The following is a 13,802-nucleotide window of genomic DNA, read 5'->3' on the forward strand; positions in this document are numbered from 1 at the left end:
TCCACTTTGGCAGGAATAATGGTAGGAAGGACTATTACTTACGTGGCGAAAAACTGCAGCAGGCGATGGTGCAGAGGGACTTTGGGGTCCTTGTGCATGAGTCGCAAAAACCCAGCCTGCAGGTGCAGCAGGTGGTCAGGAAGGCGAATGGGATGCTGGCCTTCATAGCGAGGGGGTTGAATATAAAAGTAGGGAGGCCTTGCTGCAGCTGTATAGGGCATTGGTGAGGCTGCAGCTGGAGTACTGTGCAGTTTTGGGCACCATACTTACGCAAGGATATTTTGGCCTTGGAGGGAGTGCAGAGGAGGTTTACTAGGCTGATGCCGGAGTTGAGGGGGTTGAGCTATGAGGAGAGGCTGAATAAACTAGGCTTGTACTCGTTAGAGTTTAGAAGAATGAGGGGAGATCTCATTGAGACGTATAAGATGATGAATGGGATGGATAGGATAGAGGTGGAGAGACTCTTCCCGCTCAGAAAGGACAGTAGGACTAGGGGGCACAGCCTCAAGATAAAGGGGGGGTGGTTTAGAACGGAGTTGAGGAAGAACTTCTTCACTCAAAGGGTGGTGAATCTCTGGAATTCTCTGCCTGTTGAAGTGGTGGAGGCTACCTCGCTAAATATTTTTAAGATGCGGGTAGATGGGTTTTTGATAAGAGAGGGGATTAAGGGTTATGGGGAGAGGGCGGGAATGTGGAACTGAGCCACGACAAATCAGCCATGATCTTATTGAATGGCGGGGCGGGCTAGATGGCCTACTCCTGCTCCTATTATGTTCTTTGGACTGGGAGGAAAATCATGCAGATGCAGGGAGAATGTGCAAACTCCACACATACAGTGACTCAAGGTCAGGCAGCCTGTGAGGTAGCAGTGTTAACCACTGCAATTCAGGTATCAGGAATCTGCAAGAGAACATTTAGTCTCATCTGCATGTCCCATCAAATATTCCCTTCAAAATTTAGTTATTTGCTATCCATTTTTATCTGAGACAGGTTGCAATAAGTTTATTTGCACATACGTTATTTATCAGAGCCAAGCCTTTGCAAAGCTTGTCAAAATGCATGGTAGTTACACACATGCTCCATTTAGCATGAGCGTTGGCCCCATCTCCTGTTCCTTTGAACCTATCCCTCCCTGATAACTACCACCACCCAATTTCCCTTTCTGACCCCAATGCTAGCTTCATGTTCTCAAGGTACTGTGCTTCCCACTTGCAGTTCAAATTCTCTGTCTTAACACAAAATCCAGCCCTTAGACATCCCTGCCATTGCAAAGTGTTGCAGCACCTCCATCCTGAACATTCTTTTGGGTTCCTTGAACAAATTGTCATTTCCCAAATCCTTGGCTGTCTTTCTTACCGTCCATGAGGGCGGTGGAAGTCGAGATGATCAAAGTTTTAAAAAGGATGTGGATGGGTATTTGACAGAAATGAAATACAGGAATTGGGAAGGGGAGGAGAAAGGGGCTAACTACACAGAGAGCAGTAAGAAGTCTCACAACACCAGGGTAAAAGTCCAACAGGTTTATTTGGAATCACAAGCTTTTGGAGTGTTGCTCCTTTATTGGCAGAGAGCTGGCATAGACACTGTGCCATTATGACAATATAAAAATTGTGATGTTTGTATTTTGATATAAATAATATGTCCATCGCTACAAAAGTGCCACTTTACAATTTTCGTCACCTTTGTCAGGTTCAACCCAACTTCATGATCTGTGTCCAATTCAACCAGTTTCTTAACCTATATGACACCACCTGTTTCTACCCCTCTCAGCTTAGCTGCCGAGGAAATTCTCATCCATGCTTTTCTTCCTCTAGATTTGACCATGTCAGTGCAATCTTTGCAGCTCTTCCATCCTTCATCATCCGTTAGCCTGAATTCATTCAGAAGTTGGCTGCTCACATTCCAACCTGCGCCACGTCCCACTCATCAATCACTCCCTCTCACTCTAGATCCAACAGTGCCTCGCTTCAAAAACAAACATTCTTGTTCGACAATCCCTCCATGGCCTGTCTCCCTCCTCATTGCTGTAACTTCTTCCAGCCTTGCAACCCTCTGAATTCTCCACTTCTGCAACTCTGGCTCTCGTGCATTCATCACTCCCTCTGTCGTGATGTTGGCAGCTGTCTCTGGAACCATCAAGCCCTTAACACTGGAATTTCCTTCCTAGACTCTCCAACTGTATTAAGATAATCCTTTTTCAAAAAAAAACTTTTTTGACCAAGTTTCTGATTATCATTCCGAATGTCTCCTTTGGATTGATGTCAGCTTTTATTTAACTTGCTCTTATGACATTCCTCAGGACATTGCGTTAAAGGTGCTATATAAATGCACATTGCGTGAGATCAGAGGGAGTTTATGGCAGTGAAATGGCAATGGCTTGTGTTTTGCAATATTGGCACTTTTTCAATTTGCAGCAAGGGAGGTGGGCATCTGGGGAATGTGCAGTAAAATCCACAAAGTCATTATTGATGGCATGATGCCACAGTGGTTAGCACTGCTGCTTCAGTGCCAGGGACCCAGGTTCGATTCCCGGCTTGGGTCACTGTGTGGAGTTTGTACATTCTCCCTGTGTCTGTGTGGGTTTCCTCCGGGTGCTTCGGTTTCCTCCCACAGTCTGAAAGACGTGCTGGTTAGGGTGCATTGGCCGTGCTAAATTCTCCCTCAGTGAACCCGAACAGCTGCCAGAGTGTGGCGACTGGGGGATTTTCACAGTAAGTTCATTGCAGTGTTAATGTAAACTGACTTGTAAAATTTGAACTTGCTCTGGTACCATGCCCTCAGAGGGCATGGCATTGGTGCCTACGGGCTTCCATTGGATTGGTCCAGAATAAAGTATTGTGACAGTTTGCAGTTGCATCTTGCAGTGTGGTTGACCAGGAAACACTCGCTCTCAGTATCTGTCGCAGACATACTGGAAGGATTTACAGGTTGCTCATTTTTTTGATTTGATTTATTATTGTCACATATTAGTATACAGTGAGAAGTATTGTTTCTTGCGCATTATACAGACAAAGCATACCATTCATAGAGAAGGAAAGGAGAGGGTGAGGGTGCAGAATGTAGTGTTACAGTCATAGCTAGGGTGTAGAGAAAGATCAACTTAATGCGAGGTAGGTCCATTCAAAAGTCTGATGGCAGCAGGGAAGAAGCTGTTCTTAAATCGGTTGGTACGTGACCTCAAACTATTGTATCTTCTTCCATTTAGCTGTTCAATCATGTTATGAATATAGACATGGAGAGACTTATAGAATCATAGAATACCTGTAGTTCAAAAGGAGGCCATTTGGCCCCTCAACCACAATCCCACCCAGGCCCTATTCCCATAACCTCTCACGTTTATTCGTTAATCCTTCTGACACTAAGGGACAATTTAGCATGGCCAATTCACCTAACCCGCACATTTTTGGACTGTGGGACCAAACCGAAGCACCCAGAGGAAACCCATGCAGATACGGGCAAAATGTGCAAACCCCACACAGACATTTACCCGAGGCCGGAATCGAACCCGGTTCCCTGACACTGTGAGGCAGCAGTGCTAAACACTGTGCCACCATGCCGCCCAAAGCATACTCGCTCCTCACAATATAAATGCTGTTTCCCCTGCATTGAGGTTCAGGGCAGACAATGTCCTTTAACGGAGGTCTTGTGGCACAGTGTTCAGCATCCCTACCTCTGGGCAAGAGGCTGGACTTAGATCCAGAGCCTCTGGCCCAGAGGCAGGGATGCTGAACACTGTACCTCAAGAGCTCCTTTAAAGGACATTGTCTGCCCTGAATGTCAATGCAGGGGAAACAACATTTATATTGTGAGGAATGAGTATGTTTTGTACAATTATGGTCAATCAGTCTTGCAGCTCTCGTATTTACTGTTTAACGATTCATCCTGCAATTCATCACCCAGCCAAGGTCTGCTGGAATGTTGATCCAGCATCTCGGAGGTTTGTGATGCATGAAATAAGTTGAAGACAGGCTTTCTGTTTGATCCTTAACATGTAACTTCACCAGATGCTGCATAATGAAGGCTGCCTGTTAGTTGCACTTGGCTGTTTCAAAGCATATTCGCCAGAACTAAATTGAGAGTAAAAGGTTGCTTGGAATCCCCCGAGTGTAGAAGATTGAGGTGATCTAATTGAGGTATTTAAAGTGATTAAAGAAGGCAAGGGGGTAGACAGAGACTATTGCCACTCGGGGGGGAAGGGATGGGGGGGGAAGAGTCCAGAACAATAAAACAAGCTGATTATGTAGGCTGTTCGAGTCAGGTGAGGACACGCTATCCCTGCCCACACACGAGGCAGTGGAAACCTGAAACAGTCATAGAATCCCTACAGTGCAGGAGGAGGTCATCCGGCCCATCGAGCCCGCAACTGCATCCCCTGTCCCCGTAACCCCACAGATTTACCTTGTTAATCCCCCCGACACTAAGGGGCAATATATCATGGCTGATCCACCTAACCTGGCCATCTTTGCAGAGCGGGAGGCAACCCACTCCGATACGAGGAGAATGTGCAGACACTGCACAGATAGTGACCCGAGGCTGGAATTGAACCCGGGTCCCTAGCACTGTGAGGCAGCAGTGCTAGCCACTGTGCCACTGTGCCGCCCCAATTCCAAAAGCTCTTGATGCTGAGGATCAGCTAAAAGATTCGCACTGACATTGATGAGACTTTGTTGGTTAAGGGTATTGAAAATACCAAGTGCAGATCAGCCCTTGATTTAATTGCACGGTGGAACTGGTCCAAGGGATGGCATAATCATCTGGGCGAATCAGTAGCACAGTGGTTAGCACTGCTGCCTCACAGCACCAGGGACCCGGGTTCGATTCCTGACTTGGGTCACTGTGCGAAGTCTGCACATTCTTCCCATGTCTACATGGGTTTCCTCCCACACTCCAAAAGACATGCTGGTTAGGTGCATTGGCTGTGCTAAATTCTTCCTCAGTGTACCCGAATAGATGCCAGAGTGTGGAAACTAGTGGATTTTCACAGTAACTTCATTGCAGTGTTAATGTAAGCCTACTTGTGACACTGACAAATTAACATTATCAGTTCCTATAAAGTTGACTTTTGCCAACAGGCACACAGAAAACATGTCTTAAGATTCAAAAACATGCTTGCTTTTGGTCTGTTGAATAAATGAGGTTAGAAATGGTGAATGGTTTACATTCTGCAATTTCAAACATAATTTCCGTTTAGACCTAATTTCCTAGACCCGGCACCCTCTCAAGTTTTATTTCAAACCTATCAAAAGTCCATTTCCTCCCATTATCACTACCTGTGTTTATCTGATTTTACATCAGATAAAGTTGTGTATACAATGATTCAGATTCTGAGATCAGAACGGATTAGTTAATCTCACCCATCTTCCACCCTAACAAGGACCTTCCTTTACTCCCCTTTCCCCCTGCCCTGCCTCCGATTTGATTTATTATTGTCACATGTATTGGGATACAATTGTGTTGTTTCTTGCACACAATGCAGTCAAGCACACCGTTCATAGAGTACATTAGGACGTTCGGGGCGAAGGAAAGGAGTGGGTGCAGAATTATAGCGTTACAGTCCATAGCTGGGGTGTAGAGAAAGATCAAATTAATGTGGAGTAGGTCCATTCAAAAGTCTGAACAATCTTGTTACATCTCTCAACATTTTGCAATGCTGATAAAAGGTAATTGGCCTGAAACACTAACTCTAAATTCCTTCTCACCAACGTTGTGTGAAGCTAAAGTTTATTTATTAGTGTCACAAGTAGGCTTACATTAACAGTGCAATGAAGTTACTGTGAAAACCCCCTTAGTTGCCACACTCTGGCGCCTGTTCGGATACAATGAGGGAGAATTTAGCATGGCCATTGCACCCTAACCAGCACGTCTTTCACACTGTGGAAGGAAACCGGAGCACCCGGAGGAAACCCATGCAGACACGGGGAGAACATGCAGACTCCACACAGACAGTGACCCAAGCCAGGAATCAAACCTGATCCCTGACACTGTGAGGCAGCAGTGCTAACCACTGTGCCACCATGTCACCCATGTTAGACCTATTGTAAATTATACAGTATGGATAATAAACTGAGTTTGGTCTCTAAAAGGATTTTTAAAAATTCATGATTCTGATTTCAAAAGAGATGGATAATCAGGTTGAGAACAACTTGCTCAATTGTAAGATATTAAACTTGAGCCAGGCATCTGACAAGGAAGAGCTACAGAAAAATGAAGAACAGTTCTTTGAGTTGGGAGCACATTAGAGAGGGTCCCTGGTGCTGTGAGGCAGCAGTGCTAACCACTGTGCCACCATATCACCCACTTGGTTGTTTGTAGAGTTCCTACAATCAAGAAGGATAGTTAAGCAGCGACTCCATCAAGCAGGGTTACTTAACCCACAATTTGGTGCAAATGGATCCCTGGAGCGCGACTTTCAAAACTTTTCACTTCTGAAGCAAGATTAACAGATATTCACCTGAAAATTAACCTATGTTTTCCCTGGGATTTTACATTTAATTCCTATTGCTGAACTTCAGACAAATACAAGTATTATATTCCTCTCGGAAGCCCAAACAGCATGAAGAGAATCCAGGTTTTAGTCAATCGCTGAAATAAAAAAAAAGCATTGGGCTCCAGTTTAAGAGATGATTAATTAATGTTTTGTCACATGGAGACATTTCTTTGGCCTCATTTCCCTCTCTCGAATCTGGGTTTTCATTTTGGCTGGTTAGCCAGTGGAAAGTATTTAAATCCTTTCAGATTGCTTTCAATGTACAAGACTATCTGAGTGAATGAATAACCCCGTGTGGCTGAGGTGTGGATTTCCCAGAACCCAAGGGTCCTGTTCTCTTATACAATCCTTCAGAGCTTCTCAGAATCACTTAGTTGAATGATATTTCTTTGCCGATGTATGATTTAAAAAAAAGGCAAACAAAAAAATCCAAAAAGAGACTTATTTTCAACTGGAAAATCTTGAATCGCACCTTTGCAAGTGTTTCCCCGTCATGGTCATGAGTATTATGACAGTTTTAGCCTTCAATAGTAGCACAAAGCATGTTCCCCTCCACTGACCACAATCCAATCCAGGTCCTATCCCCATAACCTCAAGCATTTACCCTAGCTAGTCCCCCTGACACTAAGAGGCAATTTAGAACGGCCAATCAACCTAACCTGCACGCTTTTGGACTGTGGGAAGAAACTGGAGCACCCGGAGGAAATCCACCCAGACTCGGCCAAACTCTGCACAGACAGTGACCCAAGCTGGGAATTGAACCCGGGACCCTGGCGCAGTGAGGCAGCAGTGCTAACCACTGTGCCACAGTGCCGTCCCAAGCTTTCTTGAGCTGGGCGAAGAAGATTTGCTTTGCAAGTTCGTCTGATAAACCCCAAAAGTTTTGAAAACGGAGACTAAAGTCGTGGGATGGTTAAATGCAGCCAGTTGGGACAATTGAAGCATTCGTGATGGGGGCAGGCACTGGGCGAGGTGGGGGGGGGGGGGAGGAAACGACCGATGTTGGTCAGCTGGGACCCAGACCTGTGCATCGGAGAAACATTCTGCGCTCTTAAAAAAAAATCGGACTTTGTATTCAGATCTGCTGTGGGTGCAATCACTTTCAGGTGGCTGGAGTTGGAGAACTATTCAGGCAAGTTTTGTACAGGAAACTATGCTGCTGGAGAGGCTCCAGGCCAGATATTTCTGTTCCTGAAGCACCTGCAGACGATTTTATTTCCAGATGGCCAGAATTCTTGTAGAATCAAACTGTAAAATTTGTTTTAGGAGACATTTATCCGCGGATCCAACCACGCGGAGGCTCCTTCCAGCTGGAGTTTGAAAGATGAACTACATGCTTTCAAAGTGTGTTCTGAGTGATAACCAGGAGTGGAATGAATGTGATCCAGTGCAGAAGCGCCATCAACCCCAAGTCAAAAGGGAATTTTACCAGCTTCCCTCCTACTTACAGGAAGCAAAGGCTAGGCCGCACTTCTGTTCAACATGCAGTGCTAATGTTAAGGCAGTGTCTGTTCAGAATTATTGAGGAGGTGAGGGGGGGCTGCTGTTAGAGTTTTCACTCAAGGTTGAATCAAATATTACAACACAAATTGCATCCATTTTGAAACCTGCCCCCCTGTGGCCTCTCAATCTCACTTGCTCATCATCGAATACAAAACCCATCAACACCATTGCGTGTCGCTCAACCTATTTTCTCAAGGAATATTTTTCAAAGCAAAATCTTAATACATTTTTGAAAGTTTATTTATTAGTCACAAGTAAGGCTTACATTAACACTGCAATGAAGTTACTGTGAAAATTGCCTAGCTGCCACACTCTGGCACCTGCTCGGGTACACTGAGGGTCAGTGCACCCTAAACCAGCACGTCTTTCGGACTGCGGGAGGAAACCAGAGCACCCGGAGGAAACCCACGCAGACATGGGGAGAAGGTGCAAACTCCTCATAGAGGATGACGCAAGCCAGGAACCGAACCCCAGTCCCTGGCGCTGTGGGGCAGCAACACTAACCACTGTGCCACCACCACGTTTAAGAGTGGTAACTTGATAAAGATTCACTAAGGTGGCTGAAACTCAAACGTTACACTTTTATGAAAAAAAATCCCTGTTAATCACTCCACCAGATTTTAAATCTGATTTCAAATGACTTTTCAATTTAAAAAAATGAACTATTTTTAGCTATAAGGGGTGGATTCCTTAGTATTGTTTTTTCTAAATATAAATCGAAACCTTTGAAGAAAAAGATTTTCCTTGTTCCCAGAAGATCCAGCTTAATTTTTGGAACCTCCTCAAAGACTTGGGGAAAAGTGAATAATTAAGGGAAACTTGGAATCGTAGAATCCTACAGTGCGGAAGGAGGCCATTCAGCCCTTCGAGCCTGCACCAACCACAATCCCACCCTGGCCCTATCCCCACAATCCCATGCATTTATCCTAGCTTGTGTCCCTGACACTAAGGGGCAATATATTCCTTCCTGGTAGCTGAGGGAGAAATAATGGGGTAGGAAACTGGGGAGATATCTCTTCTATTCTTCAAAAACTTCCATGGGATTCCCTGAAAGAGAGCAGGCAGTTAATTGATTCAATGTCTTGCCTGAAAGACAGCTCCTCCAACAGTGCAGCACTCCACTCCCTCAGTGTGGGGGTTTGTCATTTTGAATTGTTGATTTATTTCTTATAGTTACAAATATTTGAATTGATTTGTTAAATATTTAAAAAATAGCAAAAGCTCGCGTGGGAATTTGAAATGTGCTACACCCAGACTGGAATATTACCGGTTCTACAAGAGATTGCAGGATCCGTGTACAACGCTGCTAAAACAAGGGCTATTTGCAATAAAAAGTGGGGCAGAGCAGGAGCCACTTGATGACGCTGGGTGTTTTATTACTTGTAATATTATTTACTTACATTAACCAAACAACAGAAACAACTTGCCGATTTTTCTGCAAACATTTGGAAGTATGTGAGATTTGGTGATCTAATAATATAGTTCATATCCCTGCCACTTGCTTTGTAATTTTCCATAATTTTCTGTGTTAGAAACAGGGTAAGATGTGGGATAATAGGACTAGGGGGCACAGCCTCAAGATAAAGGGGGGGCGGTTTAGAACAGAGTTGAGGAGGAACTTCTTCACTCAAAGGGTGGTGAATCTCTGGAATTCTCTGCCCGTTGAAGTGGTGGAGGCTGCCTCGCTAAATATTTTTAAGACGCGGGTTGATGGGTTTTTGATAAGAGAGGGGATTAAGGGTTATGGGGAGAGGGCGGGAATGTGGAACTGAGCCACGACAGATCAGCCATGATCTTATTGAATGGCGGGGCAGGCTCGAAGGGCTAGATGGCCTACTCCTGCTCCTATTTCTTATGTTCTTATGTTCTTATAATTTCCCTCCTTTTGACCACTTCTCAACTGACCATAACCAGATGTATTTTTGAGAAGGAGTGTTTTAACTCCTTAACTGCTGTAACTTTGAAGAGCAAATATCAAAACCATCTTTCTTGTAAGTTCAAAGCAAAGGAAAGTCTAATCTTTGCAAAGCCCGAAATGGAAATACCCCAGTCGCGCACAGATATATATAGATATGAACACGTACACTCATTCGCAAGAAAAGATACTAGGCTAAAGTCCAACAGGATTATCTGGAATCGCGAGTTTTCAGAGCGTTGCTCAGGTAAGGAGGGAAGATGGAAGAGGAAGGAGCAGTGCTCCGAAAGCTCGTGATACCAAATAAACCTGTTGGATTTTAACCTGGTGTTGTGAGACTTCTTACTGTGCCCACCCCAGTCCAACGCTGGCAACTCCACATCACAAGAAAAGCTAATTTCTAAATATGATTACTAAAAGAGTGAAAAGAAACAGGCCTCTCCTTTAAATAATCTTTAAGACGATGGTTGAAGCGTTGCAAGCCTGAAAGATTCTTTCCTGATTCACTGCAGATGAAGGACGTTGTAAGTGTTTGATTGTTTTAATTGAAAGTGAAAGTCAAAATCCTGCAGCTAAGACAAACCTATGCTGCCTGAGATGATTCTTTTTTAAGACCAGTTTTTCCTTTAGCTAGACAAGATCTCATCCTCTGAGATATTACTTCCAGACTGTGCTAGCTTGTCCTGTGAACTAAAAATGTATTTCTAGGGATTTCACAAGCAGGTTTCACTCGTGTGACAGCAGTACCAGTGTTTCCATTGTCCATACAATTGGTTGATGACAGGTGTAATTTGACACACAATGGAAGGTGTTTGCTATCTGGTCAGTATTCCAGCTATAATTAACCTCCGAAATGCATTTGTTTGAAATTCTTACTCTAAATATCTTCAATGTAAGATTCTTCAAGGCTATTTACATTTTAATGCCTTGCCCAGGGCATGTCTCTACCTGTACAGAAACTGCAAATTAGACACATAGATGCATACATAGGATCAAACAGTGCAGAAGGAGCTCATTCTGCCCATCGAGTCTTCACCGACTACAGTCCCACCCAGGCCCTATCCCTTTAACCCCATGCATTTACCCTAGCTAGTCCGCCTGACACTAAGGGCCAATCCACCTAACCCACACATCTTTGGACTGTGGGAGGAAACCAGGGCACCCAAAGGAAATCCACACAGATACGTGACTCAAGCCAGGGATCGAGCCCAGGTCCCTGGAACTCTAAGGCGACAGTGCTAAACATTGTGTCACCGTGCTCCCTCTCTGGAGTTCATTTTCTTCAGGTAAATTGTCCATTGTTTATGGCTCTTCACATACATAAAGTGGCCATCTTCTGAATAGGTTTCACAGGTGTATACGTTGTGTTCTTTCATGGGATGTGGGTGTCACTGGCAAGGTCAGCATTTGTTGCCCATCCCTAATTGTCCTTATGTTGAGTGTTTTGCTGGGCCATTTTTCAGAGGGTAGTTACAGTAGATCCAACATATTGCTGTGGGTTTGGAATCACATGTAGGCCAGACCAGGCAAGGATGGCAGATTTCCCTCCCTAAAGAACATTAATGAATCAGGTGAGTTTTTATGATGCTCCCCATTGTTGAGATTATCTTTATATTCCAGATTTTATGAATTAGATTTTAACGCCACCAGTTAGGATGGGGGGATTTGAACCTGGGTACCCAGAACATTAGCCTGGGCCTTTGTGTTACTAATCCAGTGACGTTACCACTGTAATTATTATTTAACGCTAGTTTGCTCTGCTGAGTCTGATTTCAGCAGACTGTTGTGAATATGTACAAATATAGTCCTCATTTGGTTGCACTGATGAAGTTTGGATATGCTACAATTGATTGGAACAGAAAACCTCCAAATAACGGGCGGCATTTTACGGTCTTGTTCCCAAAACCATAAGATCCCACCCAAGGTCAATGGACTTTTCCATGATCCGCCCCTGATCTGCTCCGATTCCCATGGAACCAGCCTCCCATCCATTGACTCTGTCTACACTTCCTGCTGCCTCGGAAAAGCAGCCAACATAATTAAGGACCCCGCACACCCCGGACATTCTGTCTTCCACCTTCTTCTGTCAGGAAAAAGATACAAAAGTCTGAGGTCATGTACCAACCGACTCAAGAACAGCTTCTTCCCTGCTGCTGTCAGACTTTTGAATGGATCTACCTCGCATTAAGTTGATCTTTCTCTACACCCTAGCTATGACTGTAACACTACATTCTGCACTCTCTCCTTTCCTTCTGTATGAATGGTATGCTTTGTCTGTATAGCATGTAAGAAACAATACTTTTCACTGTATGTTAATACATGTGACAATAATAAATCAAATCAAAATCAAATCAAGCCATAAAATTCCAGCCAACACATTACATTCATGTGTTATGATGCGGAGGTGATTTTCCCTTTGCTCAATTTTGGAACCACCCAAAGGGATATACCTCGCCTCGTAATCTTGTACGAGTGCGTGTGTGAGGTAGTAGGAAGTTACTGGTTTTGGTGAATTAAAGCAGGATCTGACACACTTTCTGTCATGAACAATTAACAGGTCTTTATTTTAAACTGGTCACAACCTTATTAAAACAATTAACGAACTGAGTAAGATCCCAGTAGAATGCTGTTCAAATATTACAAGACTCCTCTAGGAATAGAGAAATGAATCATTACAGAATTAGTCACTCTCAACTAATATACAAACAAGCATCTTTTGGAAGCATGAACTTTCTCCGGTGATGCTCTCATCTGGAACACTTTCTGAGTCGGTAGCATTCTCTGTTTAGCTGTTTATGATTTTATGAAGGCATACATAAAACTGCAGGATTTACATGAGAGCCTTACCTTCACTCCTTCAGACTCAAGAGGTGGCAAGCATATTCCGACAGTTACCTCGCCTTGTCCAGGTTTATATACCTGGAATTACCTCACAGTATTCCTGCGCCCTGGGTGGCTTGAGGCTGTTAACAGCCCTCACATTTGAATTCCACTGAGTCTATGTCTCTGTGTGCTTGCTTTAAAATCATTGGTCCAATTCAAAAGCCTGTTTTGTTCGGTTGGAACACTGACCGCTCGGCTTTGATACAAATGTTGTAAAAACCTGCTTCTGCAGCCTGCACTCTGCAATTTAAAATCCACACATAAAGACATCTTCCTTTTTAAGAGACAAAGCTATATGATTTCTTCTTTCAGTTTTAGCATTTCTTTTCACCATTTACATTTGTCAAGTATCACATTTTTAACCTTACACATGCAACTTCACAACACATGGAAACCATACCATGTTTCATAATGCACAGAGTCCCATGCTGAAACTTAGAGTTTTTAACAACATTGTAGCGTAATGTAAGGATTTGATCATTTGTTCTATTAAATTATTTGTGATTGTTTACTTTTGTTAATGTGATTTCCTACTAAATCACATTTATTAGTACCAGACCTATGATCTGGTAATCTTGGAAATAGCTTCCATATTGTCATTCTTTTGAGGTCATGGATATCAGCTGGCTACTTACTTTCCTACTCATGCTCTGAGTAAAGCCTACACTCCCACTGCTATGTTGGATAGATGGCCTTCTGAACTCCCAAAGCAACTCGGTATAATAACTGTTCCAAGCTATTGTGTCTGAGTGCCATAGTTTCTGTCTCAGGGCACAGAGACAGGATTGCTGTGGCTGGAAATCGAGTGACATCGAAGGGTTAAACCTAACCTCACTTATTTCAGTTTTTCCACATTGGGGGCGGCACAGCGGGTTAGCACTGCTGCCTCTCAGCGCCAGGGACCTGGGTTCAATTCCCGGCTTGGGTCACTGTCTGTGAGCCGTCTGCACGTTCTCTGTATGGGTTTCCAGTTTCCTACCACTGTCTGAAAGATGTGCTGGTTAGGGTGCATTG

The sequence above is a fragment of the Carcharhinus amblyrhynchos genome, chromosome 12 (genome assembly GCF_965287045.1).
Source record: "Carcharhinus amblyrhynchos chromosome 12, sCarAmb.v2.hapA, whole genome shotgun sequence".
In the NCBI taxonomy this organism is placed as follows: domain Eukaryota; kingdom Metazoa; phylum Chordata; class Chondrichthyes; order Carcharhiniformes; family Carcharhinidae; genus Carcharhinus; species Carcharhinus amblyrhynchos.